Genomic DNA, 27,478 nt, shown 5'->3' with positions numbered 1-27,478 from the left:
TTTTGGTTTATTGCACAGGTTGTTTAAGGTCAAGGAGACTACATCCCAGCTTGGATTTCAGAGATGACAGAATGAATCCGTTTTGATCAGAGAGGTACCTTGTGCATAAAGAAGTTCTCTCTGGGGCCTTACAACTTTGCTATTTTAAGATCTTTAATATTTTATGCATTGTGCATTTGTCAGACAAGAATATACTTTCCCCACCAAAAAGGCATTTTTATTGAGGAAATTGTGTCCAAAAATAATATCTTATGTTCTAGTCAGTAAAAGTTGGCTTAAACTATAAAAATACGTGGTATAATTCTGCAAGGAAACAATTTAAACATTATTACAAATCATAAATTAGCCTTTTATCTTGATTTATAGCTTTATATTGTTTATGGTCTTAAAATAGAAATTAAATATATTTAAAAATTCCATAAAGTGAAAATCTATTCAGTATTTAAGGCTTCTTTTGGTTGTTTAGCCTTCTGTGTTTAATTTAACAATTCTTTAATTCTGCTATTCACAGAGTATAGTCCCAATTTCATATTTTGTCTTTTACAGGAATGTAATTCTCTTTTCTAATTTCACTCCAATATAGGGTTGGGACACAAAGTGGGTAAAAGATTATATAGAGGAAAGGCGAAGGAAAAAGAAAGGGCAGCTTTATCTTTCACACTCAATATTCCTTTTCTTACTGTCTCAGAAGTCAAGTTTTGCATCACTTGCCCCCCAGGTTAAAACACTTGGAACACACAACAATGAGGCATGTAAGACTGGCTGAATGCCTGGTTACCGGAGTAGGATGAGGTGGGAAAATATGGAAGATCAAGAGCAAAAGATAGAGAGCAGGAGGAAGATGGACCCCAGGGATTTACACATGACGTGTTCTCGACACTTGCACACACACCTCCCTTGCAGACACACATACCTTCGACTCTCTCACTCCACATTTCCATTGCTAAAGTCCTGCCATAGGCCCCTGGAGGTGGAATTGCCAGATCCCATTGGTTGAGAGTTGAGAAGAAGCAAGGGTTCTAACTACTATTTACAATGATTCATTTGGGGAAATTCTTTGTAGCTTCCATCACCTATAAATCAGAGAACCATTCTTTATGTATTGGGGCTGCATGTAAATTGACACCTTTTTATCTGAGAAGGATCTCAGCATTTGTCTTTCTTTAACTTTTAATTCCTCTCAGTGGGAACAACATTTTGCTTGTAGGAAGATGTGCTGAGTTGTATTCTCATATGAGTTTATTTTCAAGTAGCTTGGTCACTGTACAGTGACTGAAGTGTTAGCAGTAATGGCTTAGTACAAGAAACACCAGTGATATAAACAGCTGAACTTACGTGAAGATCTCAAGCCACGAGTCTTGTTTTCTCGCTATTGTATCTTGTTGTATCTTGGTATTTAGGCATTGGTTTCTGTGATGGAAACTGGCAACCAATCTGTATGAAAGTGCACTGTACTTCTTCATGTGAACAAATTAGATTAGAAGACACTCTGATGGTGAAGAAAGGTGTGAATGATAAGCATGCATCGGACATGAATTAAAAGCTTGGGTTGAAGACTCATTATAAATGAAATTAATTCATTATGAGAAACATACAAACACCAGCCTGAGAAGTTATAGTGAATGAAAAGTTTAGAACCATTCAAGAACTTTACAAATTACTTGATTATAGTGGTGATAACGATGGACAAAATGGAAAAACAAACTAAAACGGATTTTTTCTAGTAGTTATTTTGGTCCTTCCTTTTCTTTATAACCTCCTACTCCATACTTCTTTGAATGCTGAGTCAAAGATGCTAAGTAAAAACTCAGATCAGTGAGCACAAATCTTATATCTACAACTGCAGAATTTTAGGGTCAAAATGGATCTGGTCAGTATTTGGTTCAGTATCTAAGTTTTCTCCCTATAGGATTTTCTATTACAATCTAGAGTTTGAATCCTGATCTAATAAATTCAGTGTTTGAAAAAAATTTCCAAGTTCCTGTTTTATTTAAGTAAAATGTATCTATTTTAGTCAATCATTAACCATAGTACCGCTCCTTGAGATCATATAGAGAAAATCAGTAACTCATTTTTTAACGATGATTTTTTTTTAAGTATTTGAACACAACTACCATATTTTCACTGAAGTTCTCTACTGCCAAATAAACATCTGATGTCATTGTTTCTCTAGGTTTACTCTCCTATGGAAATCCTGGTTTGTGCTTCTCTTAAATTATGATTCCCAATACTAACCTTCACGGAGGTTTCAACTATAGCACATTGAGAAAATGTCAACAGCACACTATTAATTCTCTTAATGCATGCCAACACATCTCAAAACATTATCACTATTATCATCGTGAATATTATTCTTATTTTGGTATCTGAATCATACTATTAACCCATACTAGGGTTTCTATAAATCAAATGCTTTAAGTTTTTTTGTGGTTATACTAAGTACCTGACATCATGATAAATTTTAGCTATGTAAGTAACCTGGCAGTCTTCTTTCTTTTTCTTTCTTTCTTCTTCTTCTTCCATTTATCTATCTATCTATCTATCTATCTATCTATCTATCTATCTATCTATCTTTTGGGGGTGGATTCTGGTTACTATATTTCCATGCTACAATGTGGTAGGTCTTTTTAAGTAAACACAGTCTCTGGCTAAACTAACCTGTATATCCTCACTCAAATTTTATAATGGTCTTGTCTGATAAGATAGGATATAAAAAACTCCATGTCTTTCCTGTTCTGTATTTGTACAGTCAGACTGTTGTTTTTAGCCATAAATGAGAGTTTCTATATGGGAGTACTGCAAAAAAGTTCATGGAAAAATGGAGATTAAAAGATAAAAAGATTTTGGTGAGAAACAAGTTTTGAAATCCATGCATTTTCTCCCAAGTATGTTTTTACATGAAATTTTTGAAAAGTCTTGTTTTTATTATCAGATTACTTGTTTTTTTTTAATACTTAGTTTAAAAGTAGAGTTACAGAGAGAAAGAGTGAGACAGATAGAGATAAATGAATTTTTCATCCACTGGTTCAGTTCCCAAATGGCCACAATGGCTGCACCAGGATGAAGCAAGGAGTCTGGAATTCCATCCAAGTCTCCCACGTGGGTGGCAGGGGCTCAAGCACTTGGGCCATCTTCTGCTGCTTTCCCAGAGGCAGTAGCAGGGAGCTGGAATGGAAGTACCACAGCAAGATTCCCATCCTTCATGTGGGATGTGGGCAGCACGGGCGGCAGCTTAACTGCTACATCACAATGCTGTCCCTGTTATCAGATTAGATCTGACCCCTCACCAGTCTGCCCTGATGGCATGTTTATCTTGTATATAATGTATTCCCTTTCAAATATAATGTGCTTTGGGATTGACATGAGAGAATCAAATTATCATTTATCAATATTGGACTTAAATTCATCCTATCATTGGCTGGAATCTCACTGTGGCTGTCAGAGAAATTAGATGTAAAAGATTAAGCAGCTCAGTTTCATTTTTGTTTTCACCACTATCAGTGATAAACACTAAGCTGTATCTTGTGTGAATATGTAATTTGGGTGTTTTCTCAGCATTCTTTTATTTTCTTCAGAGAAATTATCATGAGCCATACTGTTTTTATTGTTGGCTTGTGTGTTTCCTTATTCCACACTAAAATGAAATACACAGGAGTTAAATGTTCATCATGACAAGAAAAGATTTTTTTCTAAAAAAGAATCACATATCCATTTATGAATCCTTACATTACTTATGCTTGTTTGTCAAATTTGTACACTGTGTTGGGAGAACATCTTTCATTTTTCTGCATCTGGCTTTACAGTTTGTAATATAAACCTGGAGTATATTACTTCTATTCTTATTCCCCTTTTCTCTTCTAATGAATGTTGCAAAATGTATCCACCTTCAGGTTCATGGATTTGAACTGCAGGCTCCTAACTTCCTTAAGTGGGCTACTATAAAATAATACTTCAGCTACCACGAATTAGTCTTGCTTAGATTAGGTTACACTGACTATCTCATGTCAATCAGGAGCCAAATCAGATCAAGTTATAGCAAATCCTGATACAGCTCTGTGCTGAACTAACGACTGAATTTGTTTCTGTTCATGTGAATGTTGTATTATTAATATATTGCACTATGTATGTTATCTACAGACAATATTGATCTGTAAGCACTTTCTGAAATTGTGCTTTATTTTTGAAAAAAAAGTTTTCCCAGAATCTAAATGTGGGCATGTGTAACTGAGTATTTTTCTTTTCCTTTTTTTCTTCTCTTTGAGTAAAGCTTTTGATGGAGAAAGTTGGAATGATTACACACCGAAAATGGAAAGTACAATCTCAGACTGTCCTCTATATCTCATGAACTCAATCAATGCTGACCCTCTCCCAGCCACCATGTGGAACACAGAGGGTCTCTCAGGTATGTTCACTCATTTTATGCTGCACCACTGCTGGTGTCCATCACTTAGGAGGCTGCCTGTGTATGTCCCTGCTGCTATTGCTGTTGATGTCTTTTGAGAGACCCATGATGGTTCCGCCAAGGCTGTTGGCTAGAAAAAGGGCAGTGAGACCCTGAGACAAGTGCACTCACTGTGTATTCCATCTACGTTGTTGTTTGTCTTTATAGGAATTGTGTTGTCATCCACTTTCAGGGGATGTAGGTGGGAGAATTATTGTATGGGATTGTGCTTCAGTGGAAAAAGGTATGAAAAAGAGCAACCGTTCTGCTTCTAAGGTTTTCCCTATTTCTTTTGGCTTGAAATACTCAATATAGCATGATGCCATACTTAGGGGTATTGTGTTATGAGCCACAACAAATTATATTTTAACAAAGAAAAATATGAACTATTTCATATATTTTTATATACTATATATATATGTATATATGTATACACACACACACACACACACACTTACTTTGAACTTGGTCTGCTTTTAGAGGCTTCAAGCTTTGATACTTTCACTGGGTAAGTGACCACGGGCACATAAGTCACAGAACCTATCTGATAATAAGCTCCTGGACTGTGGCCTCCTTTCTGTTTCTTCCTCTTACTGCTTCCCTGCTGGGACTGCAAGGCTTGGTGCAGGCTGCAGTTGCTCGTCCACCTATGTGAGATAAAGCTCTGGGAAAGGGTGAGGTGTTTCTTATTGGAGAACGGGCCCTTTGTGCTTCATTTGGAGAACACATTGGCTACATTTCAAGTAGTTATTTTTCATTTTTCCTGCCAAAGATGGGAAGAGATGGGCTTTTTTTTCTTTTGCTTTGCAAATCTGGTGTATTTAATCAAGATAAAAACCATGAAAGTATTGAGAATCCCTGAAGATAGCAGCCATGAAGAGTTTTAAACTCTTGAGTTAGTCCACACTCAGAATGCATCAATTCATCAAAATTACATTTAACTGCCCACATTCTGTGGCTCCAGTAGCGTGTGTTCCAGGTCAACTGAACCCTTTTGTGTTTGCTTTGTTTTTGTTTTTAATTTGCTCACTTCTCCAGATTTCTGAGTGCTTGATTGCCTGCAACCTCAAGTAAATTCTCCCCCATTCCCCATTTATTCACCTTTTTATTGCAGGTTTGGGAGTTTTAAGTTAAAATTGTGTATGTTAGAGCTGAAACTTGAAGTACCAAGTTTTAGTAAGATTCTTATATTAAATGCATTCACTACTTGTCTCATGTTATTTTATGAGTTACACTCCTAACATCTCTGTCCTGGATGGATTCAGCCAAGAAGATAGAGCTAATTTTATTCTCACGTCCCAGTCTGGGGCAATGATTTTGTTCCTAGAAGAGGCAAGACACCAACATTCTAATCAAGCATAATTCCATGTTACAGAACCCCTATCACAAAGCTGAGCAATATGGAGCCCCATTCTTTTACCAGAACCGCTCCTCTTGTAGAACAGAAACTACTCTGGGCACAACAAGGTGAAACTATCAGGTTCTGCCAGAAAAAGCAAGTTGACACCACAGGACAGCCTTTCCACTTAGCACTCCATTTACAGATCAGGGATACCACTCCAGGCGGCTGGGAATCACTGGCCCAAGCCTCAGTTCTATAATAATGATTCAGAAGCTCTGCCTGAGCATAGGAAGGCAGGTAAAACAAAACCAAAGCAAATGACACGACGCCATAGCTCTTCGTGCAGACAGTGGCTTCATCTGGAAAAGAGCATGGGGACGTTCAAGCCTGAGGGTGTGAAGACAGTGAAAATCTTCATGGTGAACACTTTGAAGAGGTTGCTAGCTTCATACCAACTAGCAACTAGTTGATCTTCAAGACATTTAACAGAGAGATCCAAGGTAAGACGTAGCTAAGATGAGCTTTCCTGGGGTCAGAGGAAGCCTCAAAGATGGGCCATTGGATTAGAATGTTCTGAAGAACACTGTGTCCCCAGGGTGTTGTCAAAAACAACAGAGAAATCATCTATTAATTAGTGGAGGCTAACTGCTGAGAATGATATCAATAAAGGAAGATCAACCAGTAGATTAATAGCAGATCATGGACACTGAAAGTTAAATAGAATCCTACTAAATCCACAACTGTCCCTGAGGGAAGAAGGCCAGTTGTATTATACGTATGTCCAAGGTTTTACCCTCTGAGAATGGAGAAATACACTTTATTGAGCTAGTCCAGTTCATTCACTAAGCAATATAGCTAACAATTCATGAGGTGAGAGGACCAGCATTTAGAGTTCGCTATAGTATCCAAGAGGTCCAATTTTCAACAAAAATTTGAAACATACAGAGAAAGTTAATCAGAAAACAGAAATGTCTCTGAAATGGTTCATATGATGGATTTAGAAGATAAGACTTCAAGTAAGCATTACATATGTTAGCAGAACTAAAGGAAATTACGATTGAGGAATGAAAAAAAGGGTATGTTTGATAATGTCCTACCAAACAAGGAATGTGTGTAAAGATATAGAAATTATGAAAAAAAATGGAAACTCTGAAGTTGAAAAGTATGACAATCAAAATTCACTAAAAGAAATATAAAAGTAGATTTGAGTTGGCAGTAGAAAAAAAATCCATGAACTTGAAAACAGAGATGTAACCTGAAGGATGGAAAAGATGAAGAAATATGGATGAGGCTCTGAGAAACATGAGACATCACTAGTGTAACAACCTACAGTTATTGTATCTAAAAAAGGGAAAGGCGGGGCCAGCACTGTGGCATGAGGCGCTGGCTTCCCATATAGGCACTGGTTCATGTCCTAACTGTGCCTCCTCCAACACAGCTCTCTGCTATGGCCTTGGAAAGTAGTAGAAGATAGCCCACGTGCTTGGGCCCCTTCACCCACAGGGGAGACCAGGAAGAAGCTCTGGCTCTTGGCTTTGGGTTGGCCCAGCTCCTGCCATTGTGACCATTTGGGGAGTGAACCAGCAGATGGGAGACCTTTCTCTCTGTCTTTCCCATTCTCTGTAACTCTATATCTCAAATAAATAAATCTTTTTTTTTAAAGGAGGGAGGGGTAAGGAAACAAAAAATATTCAGAGAAATAGTTTAAATAGCTCAAATTTGATGAAAAACATACTTTATATACATTATCAACTCAACAGCTTGGCTACATGATAAAGATCCAAACCTAGACATGTGAGAAAAAAAGGTTAAAAGCAAAAAACAAACAGAAAATCTTGAAAACAGCAAGAGGAGAATGACTCATCACATACAGAGTAATCTCAATGTGATTAAAAGCTGGATTCTCATCAGAAATAATGGAAGATAGAAGGCAAGTGCTAGGCAAGGTATTGAAGAACAATAAAAGTCCACTGAGTATCATATCCAGCAATAGTGTCTTTGCAAACCAAATTCAAAATACTTCCTCAAATAAACGAAAGCTAAGGGAATTCACTGAGAGCAGATCTGCTTTACAAGAACTACTAAAGAAAGTTCTTCAGGCTGAAAGCAGTGACACTAGACAGTAGTTCCAAGGCCAAAGCAAAGAGACTTATAAAGATACTTGTGAAAATAATTAGAAAGGTGAGTATACTTGTATACCTTTTTGCTGTTATTGTTTTATGTGTTTCTAAATAAATAATGAAAATATGTATCTAATTGCATTGTTGTTTCTATAACATATAGAAATGTAATATAAAATAAAATGACACAAATGAAGTGGATGGGCATCAGCTATATTGGAGTAAGGAAGTGATACTAGATGGAAATTGATGTCAACAGGAAGAAATGAAGAGAAGGAATGCCAAGAAGCTTAAAATTGCCAATTCTATAAACTGTAACTGATCCTTTATTCTAGTAGCTTTATTAGAAGATATAAAATAAAGTAATAGTTATAACTTTGTACAATTGAATTTTTAACACCTATAGAGATGTAAAACAATAATGTCACAAAAAATTGAGAGAGAAAATAAATCTATACGAGAGTATAGTTTCTGTAATTCACTGTAATTAAGTTAGTATAAGTTTGAAGTAGATTCTATTATGTGAAGAAATACGGTTTAAACCCTGAGTTGGGGCCGGCACTGTGGCATACCAGGTAAAGTCATTGCCTGCAGTACCTGCATCCCGTATGGGTGCCAATTCAAGTCCCGGCTGTTCTACTTCTGATCCAGCTATCTTCTATGGCCTACGAAAGCAGTCCTTGGGTCCCTGCATCGCTGTTGGCTTCTTGCTTTGGATTGACTCAGCTCTGGCCAATGTGGCCATTTGGGGAGTAAACCGGCAGATGGGAGACCTCTCTTTCTCTGCCTCTTCCTTATGTAACTCTGCCTTTCAAATAAATAAATAAACCTTTTTAAAAAAACCCTGAGATAAGAAAATTACCAAAAAATTAATTATTGAAATTAAATCCTACATCAGAAAATATTTACTTGATGCAGAAAGGAATTGTAAAAGAAGAAACATAAGAACAATCTAGTGCTGTGGCTCACTTGGTTAATCCTCTGCCTGCAGGGCTGGCATCCCATATGGGCGCAGGGTTCTAGTCCCGGTCGCTCCTCTTCCAGTCCAGTCCAGCTCTCTGCTGTGGCCTGGGAAGGCAGTGGAGGATGACCCAACTGCTTGGGCCCCTGCACCTGCATCGGAGACCAGGAGGAATCACCTGGCTCCTGGCTTCGGATCAGCGCAGCACCAGCCATAGCAGCCATTTGGGGGTGAAGCAACGGAAGGAAGACCTTTCTCTCTCTCTCTCTCACTGTCTAAAAAAAAAAAAAAAGAATAATCTATGACATAGAGAACAAAAAGTGAAATGGTTGATATTAAGTCCAACCATTTTGATAATAACATTAATTGTAAATATTTTAAACAACAATCAAAAGCAGGCATTTTCAGAATATATATTTTTTTCTTTTCTTTTTTTATTTATTTGACAGAGTTAGACAGTGAGAGAGAGACAGAGAGAAAGGTCTTCCTTCCATTGGTTCACTCCCCAAATGGCCGCTATGGACGGTGCTGTGTCAATCCGAAGTCAGGAGCCAGGTGCTTCCTCCTGGTCTCCCAGGTGGGTGCAGAGGCCCAAGCACTCGGGTCATCCTCCCCCCCCCCAACCCGCACTGCAGCGGGCAGAGAGCAGCCATCTTGTTTGTTTACATTCTGGAGCACAGGCTGGCTGGTGTGCTTTCACTCCTGCATGTGAACTTCAGTAGCAGGGGCCACCCCACCCGGGAACAAGGATCATAACGGTTCTGAGTGACACCCCTTCATTGTGCAAGGGCCACAGTGACAGGGAAGGCTGAACAATGGAGGCCCAGGTGCTTTTGGGCTAACAAATGAACAGGAGACCCAGTTCCACCAGTGGGTGGGGCTTAGAACATCAAAGCCTGGGTGCATCCCTACTTAAGTACCCACCTCCTTAAGCTCCCAGAAATAAACAAAGCCCTCGGAGACGGAGCTACTTGCTTACACTGGCAATCAGCATAGACCCATAGCAGCACATAACAGAGGGAAATCAACTTAAAAATTAAACCAAACAGAAATGCTGAAGAACAACAGAAAAATCCTGAATAAAAATATAGAAGAACCTATGAACTCGCCAATGGAGCAGGCTAAACCGTCCATAATAGAGGCTGAAGAAGAAGAATTTGAAGTCATGCGAGAAAAAGAATTCAGAAAATTAATAATCAGATTACTTTGAAGCAATCAGAAAAGATTCAAGATCTGAATGAAAAGCACACCCAAGAAATAGAGATTCTAAAGAAAAGCCAGAATGAAATACTGGAAATGAAAAATTCAATTGACCAAATAAAAAATGCCATGGAATCTCTCAGAAATCAAACAGATGAAATTGAAAAGCGAATATCAGAACTCGAAGACAAACTTCCAGAAATAATACAGTCAGATCAAGCACAAGAAAAAATTTGAAAATTAAAAATCACGGTTGGAGACTTACAAGATTCAATCAAGCATTGTAACATCCGAATAATAGGAGTCCCTGAGAGCGTGGAAAGAGAGAATGGATTAGAAACCCTTAATAATGAAATAATATCAGAAAACTTCCACAATAGGAAGATTGAAAGAGATGTCCAAATACAACAAATACACAGGACTCCTAACAGACACGACCAGAAAAGGAATTCAACACGACACATTGTGGCAACACTCAGCTCAGTGAAACACAAAGAACAAATCTTAAAATGTGCCAGAGAGAAACGACAAATCACATTCAGATGTAGTACAATCAGACTCACCCCAGACTTCTCATCACAAACCTTACAGGCAAGGAGGCAATGGCATGATATATTCCAAGTTTTAAAAAGCAAAATACTGCCAACCCAGAATACTGTACCCTGCAAAGCTGTGAATGAAGGGGAAATAAAGATTTTCCATGAGAAACAGAAACTGAAAGAATTTGTATCTTTGCGCCCAGCCCTACAACACTGGCTCAAGGATGTGCTGTATGCAGAAACACAGAAACAGGAACTTCACTACAAAAGAAGATGAATGTAAAAAATGACCCAGCTAAAATACAAACGAAAACCAAAATACATGAACAGCTCTACTTAAGGAAACATGGCAGGAAAAAGACAGTATTTAACAATAGTTACACTGAATGTAAATGCTCTCAACTCTACAGTTAAAAGACACAGACTAGCTGAATGGATTAAAAAAGAAAACCCATCCATCTGTTGCCTTCAGGAATCACACCTCACCAGAAAGAGGCATGCAGACTGAAAGTGAAAGGATGGAAAAAGATATTCCAAGCTATCAGAAACCAAAAAACAGCCAGTGTGCCCATCCTAATATCAGACAAAACAGACTTTAACACAAAAGCTATTAAAAGAGACAAAAAAGGACACACTATATAATGATTAAAGGATCAATCCAACATGAAGATGTGACTATTATAAATGTATATGGACCTAATTACAGGGCACCTGGCTACTTGAAAGAATCAAGGTATTTAAAGGGAGTTACAGACTCAAATGCAATAGTAACAGAGGACCTTAATACCCCACTTTCAGCAATGGACAAATCAACCAGACAGAAAACCAATAAGGAAACAACAGAGCTAATTGACACTATAGACCAAACAGACCTACAAGATATCTACAGCACCTTCCACCCCACAGCCACAGAGTACACATATTTCTCCTCAGTGCACGGAACTTTCTACTAGGATTGACTATATTCCAGGCCATAAACGAAGCCTCAGCAAATTCAAAAAAATTGAAATTATACCATGCATCTTCTCAGACCATGATGCAATGAAGGTCAAAATCAACAACTCAAGAATCTCTGCATCATACACAAACATGTGGAGAACGAACAACATGATTCTGAATGGATAGTGGGTCATAGAAGAAATCAAAAGAGAAATTAAAAGATTTCTAGAAACAAATGAAAATTACAATACGACCTATCAAAATCTGTGGGATACAGCAAAAGCAGAGCTCAGAGGAGAGTTTATAGCAATTGGTGCCGACATCAAGAAACTAGAAAGGTACTAAATAAATCATCTCTCTATAAACCTCAAGGATCTAGGAAAACATTAGCAAACCAAACCCAAATCCAGTAGATGAAAAGAAATAGAGAAGAAAAAAAATTGAAACCAAAAAAAAATACAAAAGATCAGCAAAATGATGAGCTGGTTTTTTGAAAAAATAAACAAAATTGACACACCATTGGCCTAACTAACCAAATAAAGGAGAGACTCAAATCAGTAAAATTAAAGATGGTAATGGAAATGTAACAACAGACACCACAGAAATAAAAAGAATCATCAGAAACCAGTACAAAGAGCTGCATGGCAACAAATTGAAAAGCCTAGAAGAAATGGATAGATTCCTGGACATATATAACCTACCTAAACTGAGCCATGAAGACATAGAAACCCTAAATAGACCTATAACCATGAAAGAAATTGAATCAGTAATAAAAGTGCTACCAAAAAATGAGAGCCCAGGACCAGGCGGCTTCACTGCTGAATTCTACCAGACATTTAAAGAACTAATAACAGTTCTCAAATTATTCATAACAATTGAAAGAGAGGGAATCCTCCCAAAATCTTTCTATGAAGGCAATATTACCTAATTCTTAAACCCAGAAAAGACACAACAGAGAAAGAAAACTATAGATCTATCTCCCTGATGAGCATAGATGCAAAAATACTCACCAAAATCCTGGCCAACCAAATCCAACTACACGTCAGAGAGATCATTCACCCGGACCAAGTGGGATTTATCCCTGGTATGCAGGGATGGTTCAACATTTGAAAATCAATCAATGTGATACATCACATTAACAAATTGAGAAACAAAAATCATATGGTTATCTCAATATATGCAGAGAAAGCATTTGACAAAATTCAACACCCTTTCATGATGAAAACTCTAAGCAAATTGGGTTTAGAAGGAACATTCCTCAACACAATTATGGCAATTTATGACAAACCCATTATAGAGAATGGGGAAAAGTTGGAGGCATTTCCATTGAAATCTGGCACCAGACAGGATGCCCACTCTCACCATTGCTATTCAATTTAGTCTTAGAAGTTTTAGCCAGAGCCATCAGGCAAGAAAAAGAAATCAAAGGGATACTAATGGGAAAGGAGGAAGTCGAACAATCCCTATTTGCAGATGACATGATTCTATATACAGGGGACCCAAAAGACTCTACTGAGACTACTGGAACTCATAGAAGAGTTCGCTAAAGTAGCAGGATATAAAATCAATGCACAGAAATCAACAGCCTTTGTATACATAGATAATGCCATGGCTGAGAAAGAACTTCTAAGATGAATCCCATTAACAATAGCCACAAAAACAATCAAGTACCTTGGGATAAATTTAGCCAAGGATGTCAAAGATCTCTATGATGAAATTACAAAATGTTAAAGAAATGAATAGAAGAAGACACACACACAAAAAGGAAAAATATGCCATGTTCATGGATTGGAAGTTAATATCATAAAAATGTGCATTCTTCCAAAAGCAATTTACAGGTTCAACATTATACCAATCAAAATACCAAAGACATTCTTCACAGATCTAGAAAAAATGTTGAAATTAATATGGAGGAACAGGAGACAATAGCTAACGCAATCCTATACAATAAAAACAAAGCTGCAGCATCACAATAACAGACTTCAAGAAATACTACAAGGGCAGTTCTAATCAAAATTAAGGCAATTTATGACAAACTCAAGTTATAATCAAAACTGCCTGGTTCTGGTATAAAAACAGATGGATAGACCAATGGAACAGAATAGAAACACTGGAAATCAATCCAAACATCTACAACCAACTCATATTTGACAAAGGAGCTAAAACTAACCCCGAAACAGGAACAGCCTCTTCAACAAATGGTGCTGGGAAAACTGGATGTGCACATGTCAAAGAATGAAGCAAGACCCCTACCTTACACCATATACAAAAATACTCCACATGGATTAAAGAGCTAAATCTATGCCACGACACCATCAAATTAATTGAGAGCATAGGGAAAACCCTTCTAGACATTGGAACAGGCAAAGAATTCCTGGAATAGACCCAAGGCAGAGGTAGTCACAGCCAAAATGAACAAATGGGATTACCTCAAATTGAGAAGTTTCTCTACAGCAAAAGAAACAGTCAGGAAAGTGAAGAGGCAACTGACAGAATAGGAGAAATTATTTGCAAACTACACAACTGATAAAGGATTAATAACCAGAATCTATAAAGTGATCACAAAACTCCACAGTAACAAAACAAACAACCCACTTAAGAGATGGGCCAAGGACTTTAACGGGCCTTTTTTAAAATAGGAAATTCAAATAGGAAAATCAAATTCACATGAAAAAATTATCAGGATCTCTATCCATCAAGGGAATGCAAATCAAAACCACAATGAGGTTTCACCTCACCCCAGTTAGAGTGGCCCTCATACAGAAATCAACAAACATCAAATATTGTAGAGAATGTGGGGAAAAGGGCACCCTAACCCACTTTTGGTGGGAATGTAAATCAGTAAAGCCACTGTGGAAAACAGTATGGAGATACCTCAAAAGTCTGAATATAGACCTACTGTATGACCCAGCCATCCTGTTCCTGGGAATTTACCCAAGAGAAATGAAATCAGAAAACCAAAGAACTGTCTGCACCTGCATGTCTACTGCAGCTCAATTCACAATAGCTAAGACATGGAAGCAACCTAAATGTCCATCAACTGAAGACTGGATAAAGAAATTGTGGGGTATGTACATTACGGAATACTACATGGCAGTAAAAAAGGATCAAATCCAGTCCTTTGCAACAAAATGGAGCAAGCTGGAAAACCTCATACTTAGTAAAATAACATAGTTCCAAACAGACAAACACCATATGTTCTCCCTGATTAGAGAGAATTAATAGCACACCTAAAATGAAAGCTATAGAAGTGCAATTGTCACTTTTAGAATCAATGTCTTCAAGAATCCTTGATGTGATTGTCGAGGGACAGCTTACCATTGTTACTTTTTACTGTATATATCCTTTTTGTTTTGGTGGTTTTTTTCTCTGTTTTCTTTCTTTCTCTCTCATTTTTCTACTTCATACTATATGCTGAACTCTCTGTGTAACACACAGTTAATTATATGTATTTTAAGGCATTGGAAAGAGATCCCAGTTAAAAAGAAGAGAGGGAATAAGAGATGGAGAAGGTAGTCTAAAACTGTAAAACAGTATAGTTCTGCATACAGTCATACAGACTCACCTCTCAGGGTACAGCCTAAGAACTAGTCATGGGGTTCCAAACCCATAAGAATCGGTGGTATAAACACCACCTTCACTGTTAGAATGATCATATTAAATGTTAAAGGCAACAGACAGATCAGTCTAAGTTTAAAAGGGATGATATAAATAACTTCAAGTACCTGGTAAAAATAATAGAATTAAAAAGGAAGGAAGGACCAACATGGGAAGCAGTCCACACAGCAGACTCCTAGAATGACATTTGCAGCAAATAAATGCTCTGACCTCAGAATCAGCCCTTAAGGCTTCCTGGTCAGGCTGAAAGGCATGTGAGAGAATTTCAGGCATGGAAAGACAAGACTCTGTGACAAAAAATATCCTACACAGAGGATCTCTGTGAGATCTCTGAGGAAAGAGAGGGTCATCAAATACGGAGACACTCTTCTCTGAAAGGAGAAGAGAACATCCACTTTGCTTACGGCCATGTCCAAATACCGATGGAGCCTATGGTCACAAAAGGCTTCCACAGCCTTGGCGACCCATGGCAAGAGCTTCGGATGATCACTGACATCATAAAAAAGAGTGTTAAAGAAACAACCGTAGTCACTGTGCACTTGCTCCCCATGTAGGACCTCTGTCCCTATTGAATTGTAATATGAGAATCGACTGCAAATTCTCTCCCCAAACTGTACTCTATATGTTATGTGTGGGTGTGGGTACAAATTGTTGAAGTCTATGATTAGCATAGAGTTGGTCTTCTGTATATAAACTCAAACTAAAAATGAACCATAATGAAGAAGGAGATGGGAGGGAGAGGGGGAGGGAGGTGGGATGGGAACTGGGTGGGAGGGTATGGGGGAAAAAACCACTATATTCCTAAAGCTGTATCTATGTAAAAATGCATTCATTAAATCAAATTTAAAAACAAAATTAAACTGAAAATATATCATTGTAAACTTGAAGGAAAAATAAGGAGGAGGAGGGAAGGTAGGAGTGAGTGAGGGAAGGTAGGGTGGGAAGTATCATTACACTGTTAAAACTGTATACATGAAATACATGATACTCACACCCTTTATATAAATGAAGAAAGAAAACCTAAGTGAGCAAAAACATTTGTAAATAATTATCTGATAAAAGACCATACATGTCGAAAATATAACAACAATAAAGAGAAATAGTACATCTTAAAAATGCACAAAGGATGTCAAAAAAGGTTTTTCTAAAGAAGACATAAAAATGGGCCGGCGCCGTGGCTCACCTGGCTGATCCTCCGCCTGTGGTGCCGGCACCCTGGGTTCTAGTCCCGGTTGCTCCTCTTCCAGTCCAGCTCTCTGCTGTGGCCCGGGAGGGTAGCGGAAGTTGGCCCAAGTGCTTGGATCCCTGCACCCGCATGGGAGACTGGAAGGAAGCACCCGGCTCCTGGCTTCGGATTGGTGCAGCACTGACCGTGGTGGCCATTAGGGGAGTGAACCAACGGAGGGAAGACTTTTCTCTCTGTCTCTCTCTGTCTATAACTCTACCTGTCAAATAAAATTTAAAAAATGACTAGACATTAAAAAAATTAAAAAAAGACATAAAAATGGACAATAAGCATCTGAAAATGTTCCACATTATTCCTAATGAATGCAAATCAAAGTCACAATGAAATGCCACTTGACATTCACTAGGGGAGTACAGTCAAATAGAGAGAGAATAACAAATGTTGTAAGGAGTTTGGAAAAATGGAAGCATCTATAATTTATTGTTGGGGATGTAAAGTTTGTGCAGCTACTTTGAGAAATAATCTGATAGTTTTCTAAAGTGTTAAATGTAGAGTTATCATGAAACTAAGAAAGTTTATTTCTAGGTACATAACCAACGCAACTGAAAAACCTATATTTCATATATTATCTTGAGCACAAACGTTTACAGTACTATTATTTATTGTTGACAGTAAATAGAAGCATGCCAAATGTACATCAATTTATGCATTAATAATATGTGGTATATACATAAAATTGAACGTTAGTCACAGAGACAAATGAAATACTGATTTATGCTACAACATGGATGAGCTTTGAAAACATAATGCTAAGTGAAAAAAAGCTGTCTCCAAAAAAAAAATCACAATTTGCATGACTCTATTATATAAATGACCCGAATAGGCAAAACTACGGATAAAAAGTAGCTGTGTAAGGATGGGAAATGAGATTAGATTAACTGTTAACGGGCATGGCGTTTGTTTCAGGGGTGTTTTAAAATGTCCTAAAATTAGATTTTTGTGATAGCTGCACAATTCTGGACACATACTAACAGAACAGTGAATTATTCATTTTATAATGGTTGTGTTTTCTAGCATTTAAACTGTATTTCAGTAAAACTTAAAATACAGTATTGCAATATTTCAACTAATTTAAACTGGAACAATCTCTAGTAAATTATTAGGCTGAATTATACTAACTGGTGAAAAGTTACAGCTGAACGGGAGAATAGCATTGGAAAGTTCATATTTGGTTCATGCTCTGAAAATGGAATTATGCTTTCAAATTTATTACAAGTTAACATCTGTCTCTGCCTATAAATGTCAATGAAAAATTGTGGTCGATTTTAAAATCAAATTTACTGGCTGGTATTAATCCAAAAGTGACTAGCTTGTCCATAGCCAAAAAGAGAGCCTGTACTCTGTCTCATTATACAAGAGCACAGGAGAGCCACGACAAACCCAGAGTCCTCCGCTCCCTGGGGTCATGCCAGTTCAGACTTTATTCCAAAGGAATAGCAAGTTTTTAATCTTTCTTTTTATGGCAACTCTCCATGTGAAAAAAGGAAAAAAAAAACTATGGAATCAGAAAACAGCATAATTCCCAAATTGGTTGTTGTTTCTATTTGATTTCTTTTTGTTTATTAATAGAATCCTGACTTTGAAACATCATAGTATTAGCCAAAAACACTTGAGGTCCAAACAAGTTAATTGGTCTTCTATTATAGATTTCAGTCTTGTACAGTCCTATAATTTGTATTCTTCAAGGAAAAAGAACTATTTTCTGAAAACACAATTTTTTTTTGAAGTAGATTGAAGAGTCATTAATTGTACTTCAAGATAAATCAATTTGGAGGACAAGATGGGATACAGAAATATGACCATATCTTGAAACGTGATTAATGACATTGAAGGAAATAATAAACTGTGTGTTCCCTTGAAAATGGACAGTAAACACCCAATGTCTGAGTGATATTATACATCTGCAATTTTTAGCCCTGCCACTTAAGTTTCATTTTGTCTGCCATTGGAAACAGCTGTTGTATATCTTCCACAATTTAAAATAATGCTCACTTTCCTCTTGATTATTGATGCCTACATTTCATAAAGTTAATGGCTCTATTTTCCTTTATTTGGCAGAATACTTTGGTGATCAACAGACAGATGAACCTACTGTACCTGAAAGAGGTGAGTAAACAGGGCCCAGGATTGTGGTGCAGCAGGTAAAGCTGCCATCTTGCAATGCCAGCATCCCATGTGGGTGCAGGTTCGTGCCTGGTTGCCCCACTTCTCATACAGCAGCCTGAGAAAGGCAATGAAGGGTGTCCCAGGTGTTTGGGCCCCTGCCACCCACGTGGGAGACCCAGATGAAGCTCTTGGGTCCTAGCTTTGGCCTTTCTCAGTGCTGGCCATTGTGGCCATCTGGGGAAGTGAACCAGCAGATGGATGATTCTCTCTCTTTCAAAATAAATTAAATATTAAAAATGAGAAGGGGGTACATAAAGGCATACAATGAACAAGAACTCCCTTTGGGACATAAGTACTCCTTTTCCTAAATGTGGTGAGTTGATTCTTTCTTCCAAATGGCGTTAATTAGTTTACATATATATTTCTACATTTTACAGCTGTAAGTACTTCTAATGAAATAAGAAATTCAGGAATTAAGAACTATGCATATAGACAAAGAATAAAAGTCAGGATCCTCTTCTCATCATGCCTTAAATTAATTGTTTTGGATTTAGAATAACAATTTTCAGTTATTTATTGTCGACTTTCCTAAATCACTTTATTTGCTATACTGAATATTTTATATTTGTTATCTCTTAAGAATAGCCATAGTTAGCCCACAGAAAACAGCAAAAAATATACTCCTGTACCACTGAACAGAGGATGGCAGGAGTCTGAGGAGAAAGTGTATATACAGAGGTGGTTCCATGGCAATAGCAAGACCATCAGATCACGTTGGTTTTGGATTGCTGGGTCCATGTTTTTTATTACTCATATACTTGTCAGGCACCCATAGCAAGCTTTCTATTAATTCCTTGTGTAAAGTGGAGAATGTATATTTAGATGGTTACAACGACACACCAGGAACAACTTCCTCTCACGACTGCCCACTCCACAGAAGATGCATTATAGAAAGTTTTATTTAAGAAGGGCAGTTAATTGTTATTAATAACACAAATGAGTACTACTGAACAGGGTAATAAGCAGAAGGAATGCTATCATGTCTGACATAATTCCACAGTGAGAAGAACTTCCGAAATATGTCTTCCCCAACTAAATCTGTCGGCTGTAAAGGCAAGCTGATGAAAACCGTAATGAATAAGATGCTTGATCTTGAAAAGTCTGGACTATCTTTAAAAATCAGTATTGACTTACCAAAAGAAAAAGAAGAGGGACATCATGCCAGTGTAGCAATCTTGTAGTGACTAAGAGCCAGGACTAGAGGCTATGGTTCTGTCAGGTGCTAGGCAAAACACTTTTATTTTTAATTTATTTTTTCTTTATTTGAAAGGCAGAGAGTTGGAAAGAGACAGGGAGACAGACAGAGCTCCCCTCCGCTGGCTGACTCTCCAAGTGCCAGCAGCAGCCAGGTCTGGGCCCGACCAGAGCCAGGAGACTGGAACCCAAGCACCTGAGTCATCGCCTGCTACCTTTCAGGATGACACTGCAGGAAGCCAGAATGAAGATCAGAGACAGGACTGGACAGGCATTCTGACAGTGTGAAGAGTTAGCCGGGCTAACAGGCAGTTAGGTGGGTTAACTGTACTTAGTGTTATGAAGGCTAAAGAGGGTAGCAACCCCTGCCCTGTGATAGCTGTCATCCTGCTCTCCCCCTGATGGGTTAAACCTAGGTCTGCTGTTCAGAAAGGGGTCTATCAGAGAGAATGACTGTGGATAAAGCAGCAACACTGGCAAGCGTCTGCGGCGGCACCTCCCTTGGAGCTGCCCTCCTGACTGCAGGTTTCTTGCTTTCAACCAGTCTCCCTTGGCTCACTGTACCTGTCTGTGTGAAAATTCCTCATTGACTGAGACAAAAATAAAGAGCGCCTTCACTTCCCTGCAACTACTGGGTGCTGGAGCCCCACATGGCTCCTCAAATCCTGAGGGGCTGTGTTACTCACAGCTAAATCTCTGTCAAACTAGGAAACTAGTGTCTGCTTCAGAAGCTGGGACTTTTAAAAACTCAGATTATTTCAATTGGTTCTGAACTCCATATTACAAAAGCATTCAATTCAAAATCAAATACTTATTTATTAATCTTCTACAGTTATATACTTTAATTTCAAATATAGAAGCAGAAACAGGAACATATTAAATAGATGCTATTTTACATAGAAAGATTATAGTAAATGTATTACAGTGTGCATATTACATGTTTATTGAAGAATTAATCTACAGGTAGAGATGTACTTTAAATTGGATATAAGTAAATTAAAACATAAGACACATTATCCTCCCACATGGCAAATTAAACACTCAACAAAGTAATCAGGCAACTGAAAGAATGGGAAAAATATTTGCAAACTATATATCTGATAAAGGATTAATATCTAGAATATATAAGAAACTCAACCACAACAAAATAAACAATCCAGTTAGGAAATGGCAAAGGACATGAACAGATATTTTTCAAGGGATGAAATACAAATGATCAACAGACACATGAAAAAATGTTGAGGGTCACTAGCCATCAGGGAAATGCAAATCAAAATCACAGTGAGGATTTACCTTACCCCAGTTAGAATGGCTGTCATCCAAAAATCAAAAGATAACAAATGCTGGTGAAGGTGTGAAGAAAAAGGTACCCAAATCCACTGTTGGTGGGAATGAAAACTAGTATAACCATTACAGAAGAAAGTATGGGGATGCCTCATATCTGGAAATAGATCTATCATATGACCCAGCCATCCCACTCCTGGGACTGTACCCAAAGGAAGTGAAGTCAGAATATGAAAGAGTTATGCATACCCTCATGTTTACTGCAGCTCAATTCACAATAGCTAAGATACGGAATCAACCCTGATATCCATCAACAGATGACTGGATAAAGAAAATGTGGTTTATACACTATGGAATACTACTCAGCCATCAAAAAGAATGGATGCAATTGGAGACCACATACTTAGTGAAACAAGCCAGAATCTAAAAGACAAAAACCACATGTTTTCTGATAGCTAATTTACGGAGTATTGAAAAAAATTAATATATATGAGGGGGATTGACATCTGGGACATCGGACTTGATTATTGTTTATAGCCATTGTTGAATAGTGATGGTTCTATTTTTAATTTTTTAATCTCTCTAGTTAGTAGAACATTAAACTTATAGACTAAAGTAAATTAAAAATAGATTATCAGGGTTGGTGCTATGGCATAGTGGGCTAAGCTTCTGATTGCAGTGCCAGCATCCCATATGGGCACTGGTTCTATTCCTAGATGCTCCTCTTCCAATCCAGCTCTCTGTTATGGCCTGGGAAAGCAGCCAAAGTTGGACCAAATGCTTGGGCCCCTGCACCTGCATGGGAGACTCAGAGGAAGCTCCTGGTTCCTGACTTCAGATCAGCCCAGCTCCAGCCGTTGTGGCCATTTGGGGAGTGAATCAGTGGATGGAAGAAGTAGGAGAAGGAAGGAAGGATGGGAAAGGAAGAACTTTCTCTCAGTCTCTCCCTTTCTCTAACTCTACCTCTCAAATAAATAAATAAAATCTAAAAAGAAATAGGTTATCACAGAAGTGAAAAAAGAAAGGAAGTATCCCTATATTCTTAGAATTGTATCTATGAACTACTTGTAATCTGTTCTCTTTATATTAATAAAAAGATAAATTACCCTTCTTGTGTTTATGAGAGAGTTCATGTTCTGCTTGGAGGGCATTTTGAAAATGCAAAATCACCAAAAAAAGGTATGACAATGTGAGAAATTTGTAACAAAACAGACCAGGAGAAGAACACTTGTTCAAAGAATGGCAGCATAAACAAGAAGACAAAGCACTGGCTTGTTCAAATTTAGATGGAAATGTACACATTAGGTGGCTCAATTTCTTGCCATTCTATACATACCCACAAAAGACCATGAAAGCACTGGAAGTATTGATTTTGAGGTTACAAATACATTTTGGGGCCAGCCCTGTAGCGCAGTAGGTTAATCCTCTGCCTGTGGTGCTGGCATCCCATATGGGCGCTGGTTCTAGTCCAGGCTGCCCCTCTTCCAATCCAGCTCTCTGCTATGCCCTGGGAAAGCAGTGGAAGATCGCCCAAGTGCTTGGGATCTTGCACCCACATGGGAGACCGGGAAGAAGTTCCTGGCTTGGGATCAGCATAGCTCCGGCCATTGTGACCATCTGGGGAGTGAACCAATGGAAGGAAGATCTTTGTCTCTGTCTCTTCCACTCACTGTCCAACTCTACCTCTCAAATAAATAAAGAAAATCTTTAAAAAATACATTTTAATAAGTAGGAAAATTTACAAATACAAAATCCACAAACACTGATGATCAAGTCTGTATAGTCTTGCCTTGGTGGTGATCTTAATATTTGGGAATAACAAATAACCTCCTAGGCTGTGATTTTGAGTATATCATATTTTAGAACTTTTCATTAGATTTGTCAGTGCTATTTTTATAGAAATTATTTTAGTATATGAAAAACGAAGCTGACTTTTTTATTATTAACATATAATATTTTACCTATTTATAATTCTGTTACGTTTGACAAACATATACAATAATGTGAGTACTAGCAAAATTGAGATAAAGAATTTACCAGGAGCTGGCGCTGTGGCACAGCAGGTAAAGCCACTGCCTGCAGGCATCCCATATGGGCGCTGGTTTGAGTCCCAGATGCTCCACTTCCTGTCTAGCTCTCTGCTATGGCCTGGGAATACAATGAAAGATGGCCCAAGTGTTTGGGCCCCTGCATCTGCGTGGGAGACCTGTAAGAAGCTCCTGTCTCCTGGCTTTGGATCAGGCCAGCTCCTGCCATTGCAGCCATTTGGGGAGTGAACCAGCAGATGGAACAGCTCTCTCCCGAGGCTTCTGCCTTTCAAATAAGTAAATCTTTAAAAAAAAAATCACCATACTCCAAAGTTTCTCCCATGGTCCTTTATGATCACCCTGTCTACCAAACCCAATCTGAGTTGATTTCTGTCCCCATAGTTTTGCCCTTTCCAGCAATCATAAATGCAAAGCATCGTGCCACCCTCTGAGTCTGCCTTCTTTCACTTCGCATCATGCACTTGAGAAAACTTCAGCAGTATTTCATTTTATGGATAACCACACCTTGTTGATCCAGTCTGCACATAAAGGAAATTTTTGTTGTTTCCAGTTTTTGGTTGTTAAGACAATGTGAGTGTATGTATTTGTATCTCTAAGATCCTATTTTGGAGTAGGATTGTTGGATCATATGGTAAATTTGTTAATTTTATCAAAAGATGAGGAACTGTTTCCAAAGTAGCTTTACTGATTTGTATTTAGGCTAGCTATATATGAGGAATTCCAGTTGCTCTAAACATCTTTGTCAGCACTTGTTAATGTCAGCTTTTGTTTAATGCTGCCTTCCAATAGATGTGTTAAGGTGTCCTTTTCTATGGATTCAATAAGCGTTTCCCTAATGATACTGATACTGAGCATCTGTTTCAAGTGTTTACTTGCCATTGATGTATCATCTTTGATAAGCTGTCTGTATAGATTATCGGACCAATTCTTAAACTGATTTTTTCCCTAAATTTATTTATATAAAGAGAACAGAATTCATGAATTTCATATATACAATTTTAAGCACAAGATGCTTCCCACCCTCCCTTCTTCTTCCTTGCTGTTTTTTTTTCTTTTAATTTTTATGGTAACATACTTTCAATCTACTTTATAGCCACAGGCTTAATGCTCCACTAAACAAATTCAACAAGTAGAAAGACCACTATATTGATGTAATTAAATTGATATAGGAGTTGTGATGTAGTTATTATAATTATCTTAATTACTTCTTATTTACACTTAGTCTGGATTTGATTTATGCTTTTAAGTGCCCCAGCTTTGGTCATTGATTTTGACTGCCATTTCCTTTTAAACATTAACTTAATCCCATAAATCTATTACCCTCAGTTTTCCTGTTTCTTCTTTGACCCATGGGTTATTTTGAAGTATATTATTTATTTTATAAATATTTAGGGATTTTCTAGATAGATGTTTATTATTGATTTCTAACTTAATTTCTCTTTATATATTTATTTCTCTTAATATATCCGTATGGTTTGTGTACTTTTAAATATATTGAGCTTTTTCTTTATGGGCCACAATATAGTTTTCCTTGGTATGTATTTGCGCACACTGGAAATGAATTGCCATTTTGCTCCTTTCGTGTGAACTGTCTTACAAATGCCAGTCAGGTAGAGTTGACTGAAAGTTGTTCAAGTTTCCGATACATTACCTAATTTTGTATATCTGTGTCCTTTCAATTTTAAGAGAAAGATTCAATTGTTGACTTCCCTCTCTATGAATATGTTCTAACACATATCTATCAAGTATTTTCTTTATATATTCTGAATCTCTGCTATTAAGAACAAAAATTTGGGATTGCAGTGTACTTTTTATGAATTGACTTCTGTTTATTCCTGATAATGTTCTCCACTCTCAGCTCATCTTCCCCTGATATTAATGTAGATACTTCATGTTTCTTTTGATTGCTGATTTTGATTTTGGTTTCTTTTCATGTTGATTTTGATTCTTTTTTGATCCTTTTGTTTTCAATCTTCATGTTCATAGTTTAAGCTGATTCTTATAGGCAGTATACAGCTCAGTCTTGCTTTTTTATTCACCTGACAATCTCTGCCTTTTAACTGAGGTATTTGTGCCTTTCATGTTTAATGTTGCTATCATTATTTTTGTGTTTAAATATCTATTATTTGTTTTCCACATGTCCTGTTTCTTTTTTCCTTTGTATCTACTCTGCCTTCTTCTAAATTAGCTATTTTCATTTTTATTTTAAGATTTATTTTATTTATTGAAAGGCAGAGTTAGAGAGAGAGGGAGAGATAGAGGGAGGCATTTTCCATCTGCTACTCCCCTCCCCAAATGACTGCAATGGCCAGGGCTGGGCCGGGCCAAAGTCAGGAGCCAGGAGCTTCTTCCACGCTCCCACGTAGGTGCAGGGGCCCAAGCACTTGGGCCATCTTCCACTGCTTTCCCAGGATATTTAGCAGGGAGCTGGATTGGAAGTGGAGCAGCTGGGATTCAAATTGATGCCCATCTGGGATGCAAGAATTGCAGGTGGCAGCCTAACCTGTTACACCACAATACCAGCACCTGAATTAGCTATTTTTAAAACTGATTTTTTTGTCAATTAGTATCTAATTAGTTATAACCTTTTGTTTGTATTTTTAATAGTTGTTTTAAGAAGTGTGGTATACATCTGTAATTTATCATAGCTACCTTTATTGTATCATTTCATGGATAGTAGAGGAACCTTACAACAGTGTATTTTTATTTTCTCTGTACAAGTGTTTGGACTATGTTAGTACATTTTTCTTCTACATCTGTTATAAATCTGATAATAAAAATATGTTTTTTACTTTAAATAACATTTTAATGACTTTATTGATATATACTTTACAAATCAAAAAGTCATGTATTTCAAGTGTACAAATAAAAGATTTTTAATGTTTTCCAAGTGGTACAGCCATAAAATTAATCAATTTTAGTACATTTTAATTTCCTCATAGTATCATTTATATCAACTTATAATTCGTTCCTTTCTTCTTAGAGCCCCAGGAAACTACTAATTTATGTTCTATCTGTATTAATGCATTTTAAATTTGTTATCATGTTGTCAGGATGTGGCTGCTCCAAGTTCCATATCTGTACATGAAAAGAGGGAAGCAGGTACCAGTTAAGGTCCCAGATTCCAGATGGGTCTATAGTCCACGGTTTCTACGAGGTATCTGTATCCAAAAATAACTGCCTTAAATTTTTCATAAATGTAAGTGAAACCAGATATTAAAAAATCTCGAGATTTTAACTGTATATATGAGCAAGTAATATATTCAAATAAATATATTTAAAGTCAATATATTTAATCATTTTTTGGTTCATCTAGTAAGATGTAAGAGTAGGAACAGTAGGTAAGGGAAAAATCAGGAAAGGTACTTTTTCTAGTATGTGACATTTTAGGGGACAGAGAGCCTGAGTGTATAGTGGGTTGCCAAAACAGGTTCTTATAAACTACCACTTACTTGCTCTTCTATTTAATTTCTATTCTTTTCTCTGTTTTTTAGTGTGATCCATTTATAACACTACAATTTTACAATAGTATCATTTGAAAGGTTGGAATCCCTCAAATGTTAATCTCAATGTATGACCCAGTTTAATAGAGTTATTGAAACACATTCTTTTTTTTCTTTCCTTGTCTCTTTGTTTCTTTTCTCCTTCCTTCCTTCCAGCATTCCAGATTAAATTGATGGATTTATTCCAAATCTGTTATGCAAGGAAGACAGTAAATGAAAATGTGAAGATAAAAGATGTGTACTGTTATTTCTATAGTGCGTGGGCATTGGTTCATCCTACAGCATCTTCAAATTCAAACAAAAGTGATTGATCAAGTTATAACTTCCTATTTAAATATATACAAGTGATGAAGAAGCTGCATATCTGCCTGTCAGGTCTGGTCTCTGCTTTTATCATTATTCTTGTTCTACATACATTTGTAATCAAAACACTGGAAAGGCTGGGGATATGATTCTGGATATTTGCTAACACAAAATATCTATCTTTACAAGTGAAAATAAAGACACATGGAAAAAATGGAGGGCTGCAAAAAAGTGACATACAAAAAATGCCCAATAACCCAAACTGGACTTATTTCTCATCATCCCCTTTTTCTTTCAAATCTTTCCATTGACAGTCTGCACTCTCTTCTGATTCACAAACCAATTTTCATGTTATTATTTTGCAAACAAAATGACTTCTCTTTTGAAGTGTAAAGTCTTGCTCTTACATGAGTCTATTTAATATCTGCCTTTCCGGGGGGAACGCTCTATATTTCTTAGCATAATTCCATTTCCTGGATTGTAGTCTGCCTCCAGCCTCATCAAGGATTCTTGGCATATCTTGGCTTTGGTTCCCTTCATTGTTATAAAGTTCACTGCAACCATCTACCACATT

General features: G+C 37.3%; 1 long non-coding RNA gene across 1 annotated transcript; it reads left to right on the top strand.

Moving 5' to 3' along the window:
* On the top strand, positions 1 to 26,948 carry LOC149122487 (uncharacterized). Its single transcript, XR_016219501.1, has 4 exons — positions 1 to 94; positions 4,268 to 4,402; positions 18,465 to 18,512; positions 26,758 to 26,948. It is a non-coding gene; the product is annotated as an uncharacterized LOC149122487 (long non-coding RNA).
* Positions 26,949 to 27,478: the final 530 nt, after the last annotated feature.

Source organism: Oryctolagus cuniculus, chromosome 13 (assembly GCF_051225735.1).
Source record: "Oryctolagus cuniculus isolate XC-2025 breed Fujian yellow rabbit chromosome 13, ASM5122573v1, whole genome shotgun sequence".
Classification (NCBI taxonomy): domain Eukaryota; kingdom Metazoa; phylum Chordata; class Mammalia; order Lagomorpha; family Leporidae; genus Oryctolagus; species Oryctolagus cuniculus.
Note: the sequence above shows the minus strand (reverse complement) of the source record. Positions and strands in the feature narration are given on the sequence as shown.